A 15,306-nucleotide genomic window follows, 5' to 3' on the forward strand; every position below is an offset into this window, starting at 1 on the left:
TCCATGCAAGATATTCATTTGACAATAGCAGAGAGGGGCTGGAGCTAAGATGGGGCCCCTTTAGAATATGCTACGGGATGGAGACTGGCAGGCCTTGGCCAAGATGGGCATGTCTTCTGCTGGGTCCTTTTGTGAGCAGTGCTAAGATGGAACCATAGCCGAGAAAGGCTGGATTCAAGTTACAAGTTCACTGCCAAAGACTGATGTGAGTGGGCAGATGAGCCATTTGCTGAGGCACTAGTGTATGTTTCCTCCTGCACTCTTACTTTGATATTAGGCTCAAGATTAAACAGGTTTGTAGTCAAGTCCTTTAAGGAATGGAACCATTTTGAGTCTGAACCTTGGAACACATTTCATGGGTCTGTCGCCTGGATACAGGTGTTCATTTCCTAAACAACCCTCCTAGGTCTCAGGCTTCACTAGAGTTTTACTTCCCTTCAACTGAATCCCAACACTCCCATAAAGAGACTGTTGTCCATAAATGGGTGCAGAATTTTTGTTGTTGTGGGGGTTTTAAGTTTGTGACTTCCTGTTCTGCCATCTTGCTAATATCACCCCTGTTTCTAAGCTCTTGATGTGGGAGTTCATATTACTGAGACCTTTTCTATCTTCTAATATATGCTTATAATGCTATAAAATTCCATTTTAGAAATCCATTATCTATGTCCCAGGAATTTTAATATCTTGTATTTTTATGTTCAGTTGCATAAACTTTTAAAATTTCTCTGAGACCGCCTCTTTGACCCATGGATTAGTGATAAATATGCTTTTTTAGTTTACAAGTATTTAGAGTTTTTCCTGTTATCTTCCTATATTCATCTGTAGTTTAATCCTACTGTGACCAAAAAGCAAAGATTTTTCTAAATGTATTAAGGTTTGTTTTATGGCACCATATATGGTTTATCTTAGTTCACACTCATGTACACCTGAAAAAAAAAATGTGTATTTTGTCATTAAGTGGATTCAATAAGATCTTGTTAATTGATAATATTATTGAATTCTTTTATTTTTATTTATTTATTTTTTGGTATTCTAATTTTCTCATTTATTCAGAGAGGTTTGAAGTCTTCACCTATAATTGTAGATATGACTGTTTCTCCTTTTAGTTCTATTACCTTTTGCTTCATATATTTTACAGTTCTGCAATTTAGTGAATGTATATCTAGGATTCCCTGTATTGATTCTTTTATTATTATGTAATATTCTTCTTTGTCTCTAGTAGTTTTCTTTGCTCTAAAGTGGACTTTATTTGATATTAATATGGCTACTTATACTTCCTTTAATTAATCTTTGCATTATGTATTTTTTTCCTGTCCTTTTACTAACAACCTGCCTACATCATTACATTTAAAGGCAATTTGTTTGTAAACAGCAGGCAGTTGGGCATGTTTGAAATATGCTCTGCCAATCTTTTACTTTCCATTTTGACCTTTCCTCCTTTTCTTCTCTCCTTCTGTCATTCTGCTCCCAATTTACAGACCTCACTGCTCTTTTAAACCTGAAACTCAGGGCTTTGGTTTTTGTTGGCCCCTCTCCAGAAATGGTGTTTCCATTTAGATAGGCTGCTCCCTCATTCTCCTTGGCCTTAGTCAAATGCCAGCACCAGTGTAAAGACAAAAACTTCTCATTCTCACTATATTCCCTGCCGCTCCTTGCCCAGTGTTTTGTCACCTCAATAGTGGTCATCATCTAACATACATTTTTCTTATTTCTTTTATTGGCTGCCCATATCATCCACAAGAATATTAATTCCACTGCTAAATTCCCAGTGTTCAGAACAGGAGCTGGCTCACAGGAGGTACTCAGTACTAGTTTGTTGAACGAAATAACTAAATAACTGGTTTGTTGAAGGAAATGACTAAATGACTGGCCCCCAGCTTACTCCCTAATTCTATCTGAGCATTCTTTCCTCTGGACTGTTCTTCAATAGCACTGACCTTCTTTCATGCTGTCAGTGAGACTCTTCAAACTGTGTCACCGTGACTTAGGCCTCAGTGCATGGTGCTCTCTCTGCCTGAAGTCCTTCCTTCCCATTATTTGCTCCCTGCTGCCCAGCTAACCAAACTCAACCAGGATGCACTGCTATCCTAGAGGCTTCTTCTGGCCCTGCACCAGGTTAAATTCACCAGTGAGAGGCTTGCCTAGCATGGATCACACTACACAATCAGTTTTCATTAAGGAATTATTTAATTAACTTGCATCTCCTTTATTAAAATTAAGATATATTAAGGCAGGGACTATATCTAGTTTGCTCAACTTTACATGCCTAGCACGGTGCTAATATCTGGCACATAGCAGAGAATAAATATTTTAAATCAATGAATCAATGAATACTCATTTTTAAATATTTTAGCTTCCAGTTGTGATAGAAGAATTGGAAAAGGAACATTTGTGCAATAGTTAGCCTCAGAGGACTCATCCATGGAAATTAAGCCAAATAGTGAAGAATATGGTTATATATGTGACTGTGAAGGTGGAGAGGACAGAGGGCTCTATTTTCTGTATGAAGTTCAAGTGATGAACATTTGATGAGAATTAAGGGAAAGTGGTGCAGAGATCTCAGGGTTTCTCAATCATGACACTATTGACATTTTGTCCTGGATAATTCTTTATTATGGGTGCTTTCCTGCACATAGAAGATGTTGAACAACATCCCTGGGGCCTATACTTACAAGTCAGTAGCACAGCTATCTGCCTGTAGATGTGACAACAATTTTTTCCAGACATTTCCAAGTGTACCCTGTGGAGCAAGATTGCCCCAGGTTGAGCACTACTGAGATAGATTTGAAGATGTTGAGAGATCTTGAAAAACATGAGGAATGACACCAAGTAAAAGAGGCCACATGTGAGGGAGAAAGTGAGTGTGACAATAAATGAACTGAATCAGGTCTTGTATAATGACAATTAGAAATGCTTGAGGACCCAGCTAACGTATTAAGACAGAGAATTTGTAGTGCACCAATGGATAAGTATATCTGATTACATTATTTTCTCCATAAATGCACAGAAACATAGATAAAGGATGGAAAATGGCAGATAATGGACTAATTCAAGCTTTAAATGTTTCCCAGATAGGTGAAACAAATGGGTAAGGGAACAAGAGCATTAAAGACATTTGATGATGATTTTGCTAGATGTTACTTCCAGCCGATTCCAAAGTGCAAAAAGGTTGACAAACCCTTGGGCCCTTATCACAGGGCTCTGCACCAGAGTTTTCCAAGTGCAGCTCCACAACCAGCAGTATCAGCAACACCTGGGAACTGTTAAAAGTGCAAATTCTCAGACCCCTGCCAGACCTACCGCACCAGACACTCTAGGGATGAGACTCAACAACTATACTTTAGCAAAGACTTCCAGGTGGTGTGCGTACACTCAATTTAGAGAACCACTGTTCTAAAAAAAAGAGGGCTTTTTGCTGGTATCCTAAAATATTTGGAAGTAGTCCAACATTTCCCATTTCCTGGTAGTAAATGAAATGTGGAGAGGTAAATGTTCTCTGGGTGCTGAGAATTTCAACCTTGTAACCACAAAGCATATTATAGAAGACAACACAGGTGTTGGTACTGTCCCCTTTGATGCCACACACAGGCAGAATATTCTTCTAGAATGTGCGTCAGACAAACATATTTTTGTTTTCCATTCTTGTATTAAAGATGAGTTTATTGTGTTTTCATGTCAGAGGAAATGTAAGAAGGAAATGCTTAGCATTTTCTTTGTATCACCTCACAGGGTTCCTGCTTATTGTCCATGAATAAATCCCTTAGGAGGCTCTCAGTTCTTCCAGGAGAGGCTTATACAAAATGGTGCTTTGGTTCTCAGGCTTCAGGATGCTAATGTTTGTATAACCTGCTACCTTGATTTTTCCTCTCCAATTGAGGCTGGTATGTGGATGGGGGTGGGGCAGAGTAATGAAGATTTTCTTAGAAAATCCTAGGATCCTCTAACTTGCATGAGATGTGATATAACCACATTGTTTTCCTGCCCTTAATTATTTCCTTATTTGCTTGGGATAGAATCCTTCTAGCCAGCTTTAGCAGTATACTTCGTCACTTTCCCAAAGGGGAAAAATTACTCTCGAAGTCTTTTCATCTGCAATTACCCAAGGCTGCCAAGAAATGACTTTCAGTAGACTGCAGCAGAATCTCTGAATACAAATAAATAGAGGGGTTTATCAAAGAACATTCAGAACCTGGACTAGCAATTAATGCAGAATCTGTATTCAAAATTCACTTGATGAAAGAATTATTTATTCATATGTGTGGGCAGGGGAGAAGTATATTGCATAAACTGGGTTAATGAAACAAAAAATAAAAACAGGGAGATAACAGTCTACTTCTCTAAATACACAAATGAAACAGTAATAAGAATATTTCCTTGTATTTTTCTTTGTCCATTATATTTAAATTATGTCTATCATGTTGCCTTTACATTAAATGTTAATTATCAGAGATGGTGTCTATTGATTTTGATTTAGCATCTAATTATATAACCTATGCACATGAATTCCTAACACTACAGAGTAGCCTCTCACTAGCATACTGAACTAGGAAACAATAATAATCTTGAAGAATACAAAACAGGTCTCTGAAACAACCAAACAAGACATCTCAGTACATCTATTCTAGAGCAGTGGTTCTTAACATTGTCAGATTAACCCCCTCCAAAAAGCGGGTAACTTCATAAGGATAGTTTCTTATGTATTTGGCACCCAGGGAAATACACAGGGATTGCTATGAGAACAGGGAAATATTTTAAGTGATACATAATTTTTAATTCATAATATCTTGATTGTCTTATGAAGTATTTACTATTGTTAAACTTATTGGGTATATGACAGAAATAAGACACCATGAGATTAGGTAGCTTTTCTAAGGCCACTAAGTTGGAAAGTGACAGATCTGAGATTTGAACATAGACAGTTTGGCTTTGGAGTCTGTGTACTTAACCACATTGTCATGTTGTACGTTATTCTATTAATCAATAAAACAGACAATGAAATCATTTGTGTTTAAGTCAATTGGTGTCTTAAAGCATGTACATCTGACTAGCAGTAACCTATTATTAGCTATTTTATATATAGTTTTATAGACCTAATAATTCTAGCTTCTCCAACATAAGTTAGAAACCACTGCCCTGAAGCTTAGAAATGTTGCTTCCAGGAGAATTTCTTAAACCTAATACAGCATTTATATGCTTTCCATTTAGACACAGTTCTAAAAAGCTTAACCACTTATCTTTTACCCTCTACCAGAACAGAAGAACATCTTAATGGCTAAAAACCTTAGGTTTTGACATCAGGATGTCTTGGTTCAAACTCTGACACTGCCACTTTTTGCCTGGGTTACCTTAATTTATCTAAATCTTAGATTTCTTACAAATCAAAGAACCATAAAATGCCTGCTACATATATAATGGTGATTAACTACTGAGGTAATACATGTAATTGCCTCATGGGTACAGGGTTAATCCTCAAAAATATCAGCTGCTAATTGCGTGTAGGTGGTAGCAATGGTAGCAATGGTGACAGGGCTTATAAGAACACAAAGATGAACATTAATTACCTGACAGCCTGATAGTCAAATGGCAAGATTTTGAACCTGGAAATATTCTTTAGAAACTTGCACACCTTTGGAAATATTTATAAAGATTTTTAAATGGTACCATTTTACAAACTGGAAAACAGGTGTTTTTTGAAAGTTTCTTGGATCAGTTTTTGATAAATGATGTAGAAAACAGAAATTCCTCTCGCTGCTCCCAAACTCAAGGAAGAAGCATATTTTTCTTACATCTCATAATTGCCAGAGTGACTGTTGTATCCACTGTCTGCAGCTTCTTCACATTATCCCCTCAGGTGGCATGTCAGACAATTTCCTTTGCAGTCTTCCAATATGAATTTTTTGAATGCCAATCAAGGGCACATATAAAAGACAGAGGATCATATCAGATCAATCTGTAGGCTGAAAACTAAATATGTTGTATCTTTTATTACCAACCAAAAATGGATTTGCAGAGAAGGTACACTTGCAGGAATTATTCAAATATAAAATCTCAGTTAAGAATAAAATCATTGCTGATCAGACACATCAATCTCTTTTTCAATGATATAGTTCCTTTTAAAATTCCCTCATCTTCATGATTATGTAAAAGACATGCTTTTTAGAAAGCAATCTTTATTAATGAGCCATAAATATAGTCTCCTTTTTGCCTCCTGCAGCATTTGGTAAGAAACTCTAGTGAAGAAAGATTCAAATTCACGAATAGGCTCTTTAAAGCCTTCATTATAGATATTTTGTGATTAACTCTTGATTACACCACCATTTATAAAAGGTGTATCAGCACACCTAAAAGGTGCCTCTGTACTCTACTTCCTTTTCCAATCACTGACAACGATTCTTAAAACGGAAGCTGCAGAAGTCAGCTTACCATGGAGAGTTGAGCCATCCGCCTATTAGGATAATGTGATTTTATTTTAAAATTTGTTTAATAAGAGAGTAAAAGACAGAATTCTGCAGCTAAGGACCAGGTGCTTATCAAAACGAAAAGGATTATCTTCAATACTAAGAAGTGATTGGTTTCATTGGGGTTTTATAATTTGCTGCTAGTGAGGAAATGATCAACCCTTTCCTTCCCAGTGCAAGTAGGAAAATGTATTCCTCAGAGACAAGAAGAAAAATTGCTTTCTTCTCAGATTTTTTTTTAATTTTTTTTTATTTTTGGTAGTATTGAAGACATAAAATGTAAACCTTATGCAAAAACTCAAGAACTCTTCTCTCATTCTTCACTGTGCTTATTTCCCTTAAACCTCATGTCAGAGCTTTTTTTCCCTTAGGCCAGTTGATGGCCCCTGAATATATTATGAATGTGAAGAACATCACTGAAACAGTAGGGTGTTATTGGAAATACTGTTGGGTTGAGTCAAAAGCTTTGGATTCTAGCCATGCCTGCTACTTATTTGCTGTTAAATCTTGATAGGTAGTCCCAGAGAAATGAACATCTCCATAGTATGGGGACTATTAGGACTAGCAAAGATGGTACATTCAGAAGAAATCATGAAACTGATAGTCTAGAAAGTTTTCATGAAAGAAAAATAATTTGAACAGAATCTGTAGGTTATGTGTAACTTAACTTATGCCCAAACACAAGGATTCCTCCCTCATTCCTCACTGTATATACCTCCCTTGAACCTCACATCAGAGCCAGTTGTGAGGATTTATATTCAGTGAGAATATTTTGGAATAAGAGGCCAGTAATAAAGGAAAGATTCTAGCATAAGAGATAAATGATCAGGAAATAATTATAGTGATTTAAATATTATATTTTCTTTCTCAATTATTTTTCCCTGTGTGCATTGGCTACTAAGTAAAATCCATTTATTAGAGATGTTTTTATTAGCAACCCTGAACAAAGTAAACATCAGCCTTTGATCCTACACTGCAGCTCCTCAACTGGTTTACTGAAGGCCATCAAAACAGACATTCGTAAAGGATAATCCAAAATGGAAAGGCCAAGAATTCTGATCTGTTTAATTTTGAATTCTATCCTCTCAGAAGGGCATAAGAAGTAAAAAGTCCCAGAAGATCCCATCCACAACAGCCTCAGTCTGACAGACACCACCACCACTCAGAATGGAATTTCTTCGAAAATTTCTAGGTGTGAGAACAAGTTGGCATGTGTTATCTAGAGTGAAGTAAAAGAAATGATTCAGGATCAAGACTACAGATAGTAAAAGGTTGAAGGCCCAATATTTTATAGTACTTATTTTATGATGAAACTTTAAGATAGGTACTAGAAAATGCGGCTGTCATCAAATGCTTGTCCAAGTTTATGTGTAAGGGTGTGTGTGCATATGTGTGTGTTTATATGTTCTTTAATGCACTGAACACTTTCCAATTAACCATTGTAATTTCCATCACCATTTCTACTTTATTTTCTGCTGCTTTATATGGTCACGTTAACACTTAAGCCCTGAAGCAACATTAGAAAACTTGAATTAAAGAGTCTGTGAAACACAGATGGCTTATTTAAGATCATTTAAAAAACTGTTTTGTGGCAGGGGTGGTGGCATATACCAGAAACGTAGGGGGGCTAAGGCAGAAGGATGGAAAGTTCAAGACCAGCATCAGCCAAGGCAATTTAGCGACTTAAAATAAAAAAATAAAAAGGGCTGGGGATGTGGGTAAGTGATAAAACATATCTGGGTTCAATCCCTAGCACCAAAAATAAATTTAAAAATTAATTTTTTTTCAAACATCTAAGAAAGAAATAATAGTGCACATATTTTTCCATAAAATAAGAAGAATATCACCTCATTTTATGAGGTGTCATGCCCTCATAAGGAATAGTATAAGAAAACCCATACAGATGCAAAAATGCTAATCAAAATATTAGTAAATCAAGTACAGAAATATATAAAAAGAATATAATATTGTGGTCAAGTTGGATTTATTTCAAAAATGTAAATTCTTTTAAATATTCAAAAATCTATCAATGAGATTTGTCACATAAATAAAATAATGAATAAAAAATTAATTAAATTCAACATCTATTCACTATAAAAATGCTTCACAAATTTGGAACAGAAGATAACTTCCTTTTTTGATGAAAGTTATCTATAAAAACCTATAGTAAGCACCATATTTAATGTAAAATATTAAAATATTTTTCTTTAAAGGGATCCTTGCTTTCTATCTGATTGCAAAACCACTTTTATTCATTATTTTACTGGAGGCTTACATCAATGAAATAAGATAAGAAAAAATAAATTAAAAAAGTAATAACTGAAAAGGAAGAAAGCTCAGATTACAGCAAATAACATAGGAAGGTAGTACAAAATTCAACATGATCAACAGATAAATTATTAGAATTAATAAGTATTTTTAATTACTAAAACACAGTAAATATAAAAATTAATTATATTTCTACATTCCAGTAATTAACAATTAGAAACGATACCTAATAAAATATATCTTTTAAAATAGCACCAATACCATCAAAAGGTAAAAGTATACAAAACAAGAGATAAATGAGACTTTCGGTAGAACATGATAATAGCTGGCTTATATACACTTCCCTCTCTTTTTCTGGATATGTCCAGGAAAAAAAAAAAAAGAAAGAAAGAAAGAAAGCAATGACTGTGATCAGTTCCCTTGAAACCATGCTAATGATCCATCTCCTAGTATTCATGCTAATGGTGGGTATTGTTAGAAAGATAATGAGAGTAAGTCTCTAATTCAGTCCTTGTAGCATTTTTTTTAACCAGGTATAAAAAAAAAACTAGAAATGTGTGACCTTTTAAGACATACCTGGTTGGAAAATATTCCACAAGCTAAACAATTTGTTGAGTGTAAAATGGAGATGAACTCTAACCAAAATTGTTTCCTCTGCATAAGCAATATTCCACAGATGTTGTTTAAACATTGAACACTAAATCTGAATCAAAATATGTCCTAAAACAGAGGAAGAAGAATCTTGGGGCAGTGGTATAAGAATACTTCACCCGTGTCTTATATCCTTTATCCTGTATCCTTTGAATTATTAGTGATGTTTGCTGTTGAAGAAGATCTATGATTTAAGCGAGTCTAAGTTGACAGTTCTTCTCTTTGTGCTAACTCAGGCATCTATAAAACAAACCATTGTTGAAACAAACTTTCCTAAATGGAGAGCTGTAAGTTATGAATTGGAAAAGTCAGTACTGAAAAGCTACAGATTCAGTGCAACAGAATAAATATTTCTAAAATGTGTATTGTGTGTGTGTGTTTGGAAAAAACTGAAAAGCTAATTTTAAATTTCAGATGATAATATAAAGGTCATGAAGAACTGAGACATTCTTTTTTTAATACTCTTTCTTGACTTTTCTCTTTTAATATTTATTGATTATAAATGGACCTTTATTTATTTATATGCGGTGCTGAGAATCAAACCCAGTGCCCCACACATAGTAGGCAAGCACTCTAACAATAAGCCACAATCCCAGCCCCCAGAACTGAGACATTCTTGAAGAAGAAAAAGGTATCAAGGCTTGCTTTCCAGATACTAAGGTTGCTGTGAAGCTGTAGGAATTTAAACAACACAGTATTGGCTCAAAAACTGACATCCTACTGAAACAGAATTGAAGAGTAAAATAAAGATACATACATTTACATGGACATTTGATTTATGATAACTGTGTCACTGAAAAGCAGTGGGGAAAGGACAATTATTTCAGCTAATGTTGCTGAGACTATGCAAACAAGAAAAAGACAGAAAGATAGATTCCTACCTCACACCATACATCAAAATCAGCACATCTTAAATGAGATGTAAAAAGGTTTTTGCTTTTGACTGATCACATTACAATTAAGAACTTCTGTTCATTAAAGACATGTTTAAGAGGGTAAACAGGCAAGTCACAGAAGGAGGAAACATATGTGAAGCTTAATAAGCAACAAAGTTTTGTGTTGAGAAACATAAAGAACTATGAATCATTAAGCAAAAGATATCCCTGTAGGAAACTAGGCAAGAAATCTGAAGAGACACTTCACAAAAGAGGATATCTGAATGAACAATAGACAAATGAAAAGGTTCTCAACCCTCCTAGTAATCAGAGAAGTGCAAATTTCAGCCACAATATGATACCACTACATAGAACCAGAATGGCTAAGATAAAAAGGACTGACAGCAGCAAGATTTGAAAAGCATATTTCAGCTCCTTTTTCCCTCCAGTACCAGGACAGCTCATACTCTTAAATACTTCATGTGGAAACATAAGTTTTCAAAACCACTTTTGAAAAGAATTAGACACTATCTCTTAATGTTGAAGATCCTTATTCCCTGTGGTTCTGAAGTTCTACTCCTACGTACAAACCCAGCAGAATAGTTGCACATATGTGTCAGAGTACTTATGCAAGAATGTTCATAGCAATATGAGTTGCAATACTCCACACTGAAAGCAACCCAGATGCCCATCAGCAGCAAATGGAGAAATGATGATAAAGCAACAAAATACACAGACAGCATTAAAAGTGGACGTATTACTATTATATCATGGATGGAACCCACTAAGATGAGAAAAGACACAAAATACATATACGATGGTGTGAGGGGGAAAGGAAGAAAAAAAGAGAGAGATAAGTGTCACAGTAGAATGGGTAGAGAATAGTGATGGGAGAGGAGGGGAGGGGAGGGTGGAGGGGTATAAGGGGGAGGGGTGTGTAGGGAGGGCAGCAGAATACAACTGACACTAGGATTGCTGTATGTATACACATGGATGTATAACCAATGTGATCCTGCAATCTGTACACGTGGAAAAATGAGAATTCATACCCTATTTGAATCAAATGTATGATATGTCAAGATCATTGTATTGTCTTGAGCAACTAATAAAAAAACCAAACAAATAAATAAATAAAGATAAGAAAAGACAGACACAGGAGAACACATCTTGCATGACTTCACATGCAAGTTCAAAAAATGGGTGAAACTGAAGTGTTTAGAGGGTGAATGTTCGGGTAGTAATTTACAAAGGAAACCTAGGGACCAAGTCCACTACCTAGTAATCCATTCATCTGTACATTCATGCCAAATGCAATTTCTAAATAATGTCATGTTACCTAGTACTGTTTAAAAGGAAAAAAAGTCTGTAAAGGGCCTGGCTAATATTACCAGAAACCATTTTCTTCAGCTAGAGAGACATTTTGGAGAAAACATTTAATATAAAGCAGTGATTCTCAACTCTGACACTGCTGACATTCTAGCTGGATAATTTTTGTTGTGGAGGACTATCCCATCTGCCACAGGATGTAAACATCCCTGGCCTCTACCCACAAGATGCCAGTAACACTCCCTCCCCCCAGTTTTGACTACCAGTTAAGAACCACTGACTTAAAGGAATCAACACTTGGAGACAGTACCATTTACACTCTGTGTTTTTTAGAGCAAGCTTCTTGAAGTATCATTTTGTGGAGTTTCCTGTTGCCTTACTTTCAACCTTCTGTTTCAGTTTTCTCTGGTAATTTATTTTAAAATCCCCTGGGATGAATTTCTCTTTAATTTGTTCTCTGGATATATGGACCCATACAAAGATAGAGGAGCAGTCAAAATTTTTCTTGCAATTATTATAAATTTGGTGCTGCAAGGTTTGGTAACATTGCTCAAGTGGAGATATTTTTAAATGGATTGCAATTACAGTGTGAACTAGCTGATATTAGAAAGACTCTAATCTCAGTCTTTATTAAACAGACAGATTGTGAAGAAACCTCAGGGATTTACCCATCACTAATTATGATGAGGAATCCAGAAACAAGTGAATTGTCTCTTTCATCCATGGCAGCCTGTCCTGTCCCCCTAGCATTTTCCCCTACCTCCATACCTTCTCTTCCTTCCACGTTAACAAAGACAGAGCTTGGCGGTCATAACTCAACCAGTCATTTCAATTATAGTTTTCAGTGAGCCACATCAAGAACTAAAAGTAAAGGGTGAAAACCACACTCAGCCGTGGCATTTTTATTGCCTTTATTTTAAGTCATTACCAGTAACTGGAATCTGTATACTTCAGTGAACTTTCTGAAGCTCATTTACAGCACATTCAGCATACATTTTTGGGAAAATGAGTAACCAATTTGCTAACTTTGAGCATTTTAATTTGGTTGACAATTTCCAAACGCATCTGTGGGATAAACAATGATAAGCCACCCCCTGCCAACAACAACAACAACAAAAACAGAATAATTTCAATTTAGTTGCACATGATTCCTGTGTGTTCAGATGAAATCAAGACCAGTCCTCTACTCCACGGGGGACTGATTCCCTTCCAAGATTTTGCCCTTTGTCAACGGCCTTTTTCTTCTACATTATTCCTCCATCTTTTCTTTTACAGGTGTAACGAGATAGGACAAAGCTGTTATTGGACAATAGTCCAGAGTAGGTGAATCCAGTATCTTTGGCTACAGTAAACCTGATGTTTCTCTCCATTTCACTTTCATGTCAGCCTGCTCTTCCCTCTAAACACAGTCCTTGAGATTCTCCGTCATCCTGGTTACCTTCTTTGTGTTGCCCAATCCCAATTCTAGTATTTGCCCCACCACCAGACCTCAATTCCTCCTTCCTTCTTTTCTGCACACAGTTCAAGTTAAACCTGAGAACTTTGTGCATTGTGGCCTGTCACGGAATTCCTACAACTTTTCTCCGTTTCCCAGATCTATTATCTTTTCATCGATTAATTCCAAATAGTAACTTAAAACATAATAGACATTCATAAAGCATACTGTGTGTCAGGAATATTCAAGGTGTTTTAATCTTTACAACTGTCCTGCAAGATAGGTTCACTTAGTATCATCATCTTACCCGTAAGGACACTGAGGCACAGATAGGTTCGGTTGCCTAAGGACACATAGCTGATAATTAATGGTGTTATGTTGAACCCTGGAAGTCTAGCTCTTAACAGTAATTATGTAAGAGGCTGAATCCTGATAAGGCCTTCTGGTGTGGGCATACATAGTCACATATCTAAAAAAGTCTTCCCTAAACTACCACATTTGCTCTCTGTATATTTCCAGGGGCACTCTATGCTACTGATATGAACCATGTCCTTATCTTTTATGCCTGAATGTATTATGATCCCCTGGGGAATCTTGTTGTCCCCCTACTAGGAACTTAAAACATGTTAAAAGATGCTATTTCTTTCAGCATACTTGAAAAGGAGACTTATCAAAACTTTTTTTAAAATTTTATTTAGATGATTGGTATATTAGAAAATAAATTTATGTTCAGAAACTTTTAAATCTATGAATGATCTGCCAGAGAATGTCTTTGGACAAAACATATCCTTCGCTTCTCTTCCTACATTGTAATTCATTCAAGTTATATCTTTTATTTTTCCCCTTTTTCTTTTCTTTTCCTCCTTCTCCTGTTTGCCCCTGATGCTCCTCCCTCTCCTTTTCCCTGTCTCTCTGCCTCTCTGCATCCTCCTCTTCTTTGGGGTCCTGGAATATTTTCTCAATTGATTTCAAATGCCCAGGACCTGAATGACTCAGTGCCACATTTTTCAAAATGTGTGTTACAGATTGTTGGGAGTCACATGAAAGAAGGTCAGGAGAGGTGGAGTTGAGGGACCATAGAAAAAACAATTTGAGAAATGCAGAGTTAAACAAATATAAGTAGCTTTATATAGAGAGGTAATTAATAAACTTGGAACTGTTAACTAAGCTAAGGTAATTATGAATCTTCTGGAAAAGGGGACAGCCGGTACAATTTCCCAAGTCTAGGTGACAACAGACTCTAACAATAGACTTGAGAGTTGCTCTGTGAGAAAGACTAAACCTGTGTTTCAAATGAAAGATGGCACTTCCAGAGTCATTGAGTCTGGGGTTGGAATTCTACTCTTCCATGTACTAACTGCATCCCCCTGGGCAAGTCATTGACATATTAGGAGAATAATCTCACTTATTTCATAGGATTTATGATAGATAAACACCTGAAGTAACCTAAGGAATGAGTCCGAATTTTTTTTTCTTTTTATCTTAAAATAATATTTTTTACTGACTACTGGTATCTGAAACAAAGAAAGAACAGTGTGTGCCCATGAAAACAAGAGCTCACAGAAAAGTATGGGTTCCTAAATCTTTCTTGACATGTTAATTTCTCCAGTGGCTGAGCTGACCTATTTTGGCTGTCTTGGGTCAACACGTCTGGACCAGTTTATGGTTGGTGAGAGCCAAAAATAACAGAGAACTCATCGTTTACACCAGCAGCCACGGTTTCCTGACAGGATGGTCCCACAACAAGACACGACTATGAGGAATAGCCTTGACCTAGAACCATTAGGAAGAAACACTAAATCAGGTTTATTTACGTAAGTGGGATTCAGGACGACTCATAAATTAAAAATTTGAAGGTGTTTTCAAGATAACTACCCTGAAAGCAATAGGGTTTTTTGTCCCCTTGAGGCAGGAAAGGAAGGAAGCTGTTCTCTAGTGGGGAACAGCAGCTGGCTCTGTGAAGCCTCAGGAGCACAGATTTCCAGAGCTTGGTGTGCGCTTGTTTTTCTCACTTCCACCTCACAGCTTTTTTTCCCCCCATTTGTTAACTGTCATCTGCTTTTTTGCATTTCGCTTGCAAATGCCTCTAAACATTTTCAATTTTAAGATATTAGCGAGATAGGTAAGTAGAAACCTAAAATCATTTTCTTTCATGATGGAGGTAAAATTGGGAAGCCATGACTAAGGGGGGGGGGGGGGAGAAGAAGAAGAATTGGCTCTAAGGACCTGGGTTAACCAGCTTTCTGTCACTGTGACAACTCGTAAGGAGGAAATGATTATTTTGGCTCAGGAC

The sequence above is a fragment of the Marmota marmota genome, unplaced genomic scaffold (assembly GCF_001458135.2).
Source record: "Marmota marmota marmota unplaced genomic scaffold, marMar, whole genome shotgun sequence".
In the NCBI taxonomy this organism is placed as follows: domain Eukaryota; kingdom Metazoa; phylum Chordata; class Mammalia; order Rodentia; family Sciuridae; genus Marmota; species Marmota marmota.